The following is a 3,780-nucleotide window of genomic DNA, read 5'->3' as shown; positions in this document are numbered from 1 at the left end:
ATGCAAAGCAGTCTATTAAGCTAGACACTATTGCTGAGCTAAATTGACAAAAAAATATTGGTAGCCATAGTTGTAGTTTAAGTAGTAGCGAGTTGTCTAATATGTATAAAGAGCCCGTTGCAACCGAGCCCGTTGCTAAATTGACAAAAAAGGTCGCCAGTGTCACTTGATATGTATGAGAATATTAAATGTATTATTAACATGATTAATATTGAACTCTTAAAGTTAATGTGGCCCCGTTGCAACGCACGAGCGTTCTTCTAGTGTATTTTAGGGAACAACGTCGGAGATGCCCTTAATTGAGAACAACTCATGGAATGGTAGATAGTATACCTTAAGCAATCGACATAACAAAGACTTATGTGTCATGCTACCAGCTCAACTAAGTTTCTTGGCAGATCGCCCATTAACAACGTATATTTTTTATGGTACATGCTCAAAAGCTGTAGCCATGGAATTTCCTAGAGTTGTACGGAGCTGCAAACAAATACTTCTGCCGGAGCAGAGGCATAGCCTACTTCATCACTTCATCACTTGCAGAAGAAAATTGCATATTTGTTTTTGCTTACAAATTGACCCAAAACTTCTGTATAACTGTCGAGGAACACTTTCAGTTACAGCATGGCCAATGTTGGTCAAAACTTGGTGCTAAGAATTTTTCCACTTGAACCTAATCTCACCAAGTCTAGAGGCGTCTTTGAACCTTACTTGGGGCCACCTCATAGCCAAAATACAAGAGAAACACTAGCTACAGGATGTGCACGTTACACTTGGGAACAGTTTTTTGTGCCCTCGTATGTTTATCTGAGTAGCAGAGGAGTACACTATCAACTGAACAACCGGAACTCCATGTCGAAGAAGGAAATATAAGCATAAATGTTAAGGCAATTTACAGGGGGATACAACTAAGCGTCGCATGCTCTGTCAATGTTCCACAAATTTACCGTACTCCGACAACCAGGAAAAACCGACAAGACAATACAACAACAGCAGCAAAATCAACTACATTCCTGGGGCTTTAGTTCCCAACGACGCCTTCTGCTGCTCCTGCTGCTGCCGCAACGGCCGCTCCTTTGCTCTGCCAGTACTGATAGGCATAGTATACGGAGGACACAGCTAGGGCGCCGAGGACGATGTAGGTGATGATCCTCACCAGGCCGATCTGAGTAGGGCCCTTCTTCTGTTTGCTCTGTGCCAGCAATGCCTTTGGCTTGATCTTCGCCATTGTTCAGCTCTGGTAATGCCAAGAGAAGAATCAGCATAGAGAAGTTTTAAAAGGCATTGCAATTATCTTTTTGCTGAACATCACGTTTTTGCTTGGCGTGTAATAAACTGCACAGTATGCTTATGAACATCACATTTTTTTTCTTCTTAAAACTGGTGGGTTTCTGATATCAGTCAGAAATAACTACAAGCATTAGGTTGCGCAAAAATGCTCTCACAGTTATATTGCATCATCCATGTGTCAGATGAACATAGCAAATGCTAGTAATGTATGAATCCAAAGGTTTGGCTTGAAAGATATACTAATAATGTATGAATCCAAAGATTATTGAGATGTACAACACGTAGATCGCAGATAGCCCTGGGCATTAGCAGAGGCACACCCAGTGTCATGACATAAATATAATGACAGACTAGAGAAGGTGATATGATCAGAATTCAGATTGCAGGTGGTGCTTGCGGCTTCAAATCATAAAAATGAGGTCTCATACATTTGATACTGAATTCCATGCTGATTCACTTAACTAGTTAATGTTCATGACATAGGAGGATGGCATTCACAAATCATGGTCTCTAAGATACAAACCGCAAACCAGTAGTAAGATATAGAGCTGTACAGCACATAGGTAGCAGAGGCATACCCATTGCCATGGCATAAATAAAATGACAGGCTGGAGAAGATGGAACATTCAGAATTCAGATGGCAGATGGTGTCTGTGCCTTCAAATCATAATGTTAATTTGATTGAATTAACTAGTTAACTCACATGACGTAGGAGGATGGCTTTGACAAATTATTACGGTTTTAAGATAGAAAACAGTAAAACAGTCATCGGGGTTAAAACTGGTCATTACTTGTGGTGCTGGAAGTCATGTCCTGTGCACAGCCAAGCGATGTGGCTCGCAGTTCTATTTTATACTTTATGTCCTTTAACACTCTCCAAAATGAAGAGCTAACAGAACTGGTGCTTTCACAATAGAAATCAGCATGCTGAATCTGACAGCATAAAGGAAAATTCAGCTGACATCATTCGCTTATAGCACTTGGCACAGGGACAGCTCTCATATTGGACTCACATAAGTGAGGGGGTTCATTATCCTCTGACTCCGCTACCTAAGGCCTTGTACAATGCAAGGTGCTTAGAGAAATAAACCAGGCTTTTCTTAAGCACCGGTGCTTATTTGTAAAGGGTAGATGCTTAATTAGGCGTATCTCCTATAGAAATAGGCACCGGTGCTTTTGAAAAACCCGGTTTATTTTTGTAAGCACCTAGCATTGTGCTAGGCCTAACAAGATAGTAAACACCAGAAATGACAGTCGCCGATAAGCAACCGGACCCTTAGGTCTGAGCTTGAGATAGGAAGTCTATGCCTTACTGGCTTACTTTCGTAGTGGACAGGATCCAACAATTCAGGAAGAAAAATTGTGGAAGTGGGTGGTTACAGTACTAAGATACTCTCACAGACTTGAGATAGAAATTTGACCAGCTTAGGATAAGATGATGCAATCGGAAAGTGTAGATGATGTATCAGCATATAACAAATAAAAGATGAGACATAAGACACGGAGTTAAGAACATGCGGTCGTCAGGCTCGGGCCACTCTAGCTCGAATGGGCATACATACGGAGAACGAACTCATTTCATTATGTCACAGACAATCTATGGTCCTAGCTAGCGTAAATCGATCTGATCTACTCACACTCAATTGCCCCTTCCATACGTCGTCATCATGGCTCGCGGATAACCGCACCTCATAGAAAAATTTACCAGTGCCATTCTGCACATCCCTGCATCTTCAGTCTAAGCTATACAAGGAGCGCACACCAATTATTCAGACGTACAGTACTAGTGAATTGTGAGCGGGCACCGGCATACAACAGTACTGACTTGGCCGACTGACCACCACGGAAGCAACAAAAAAGCGGCTTGAGGCCGCACGCCCAGATGCGCACCGTGACCCGCGATTTGCCCGTGCGATCTGTGTCTCGGCGGGATCAGATCGGGGGCCGCACGGCACGGAGCCAGGCGGGAGATAGGCTAAGCTACGCCAGGGAGGCGACGGGATCGGTCGGGGGCGGAGGAGGAGGAGGCCTTGACCCGGGATTGGAACTTAACCAGCCCCGACGAAAATCGAACCACACGAATTCACCCCGATTCCCCGGGGGATTTCGGGCGCGGCGAGCCGGATCTAGCGACGACGGGGACGAATCGATCGAACTTGGTGGATCGCGCGATTAGGGCCACGTACCTTGGGTTGGCGGCGGAGGAGGAGGACGGGGTTGGTCGCCGGGGAGGGGAAGAAGACCAAGACCAAGAGCGGGGGGCGGGCGTGGGAGCCCACGTATATGCACACACGGGCTGTAGTTGGCTACAGTGCCACGCGTGCGCTGAGGTGGCCGCATGGGTCAGGACGGCTAAGCTGGCTTCCACGTTGGCCAGCGAACGTCTTTTTTTTTTTTTTTTTAGTAAAGTAATAGCACTGCAAGTCCTATGATTTGTTCCGGATGGGCAACTATTTTGTTTTGAGTGAAAAATAAAAAAGGAAAGAGTTTGAA

The 3,780-nt window shown here is 44.8% G+C and overlaps 1 long non-coding RNA gene across 1 annotated transcript; it reads right to left on the bottom strand.

The window, feature by feature from the left end:
• Positions 1-852: 852 nt before the first annotated feature.
• On the bottom strand, positions 853-3,780 carry LOC125542259 (uncharacterized). Its single transcript, XR_015617888.1, has 2 exons — positions 3,474-3,780; positions 853-1,234 (listed from the first exon to the last, which is right to left on the bottom strand). It is a non-coding gene; the product is annotated as an uncharacterized LOC125542259 (long non-coding RNA).

The sequence above is a fragment of the Triticum urartu genome, chromosome 3A (genome assembly GCF_056163025.1).
Source record: "Triticum urartu cultivar PI428250 chromosome 3A, HENAU_Tu73, whole genome shotgun sequence".
Taxonomy (NCBI): Eukaryota; Viridiplantae; Streptophyta; class Magnoliopsida; order Poales; family Poaceae; genus Triticum; species Triticum urartu.
Note: the sequence above shows the minus strand (reverse complement) of the source record. Positions and strands in the feature narration are given on the sequence as shown.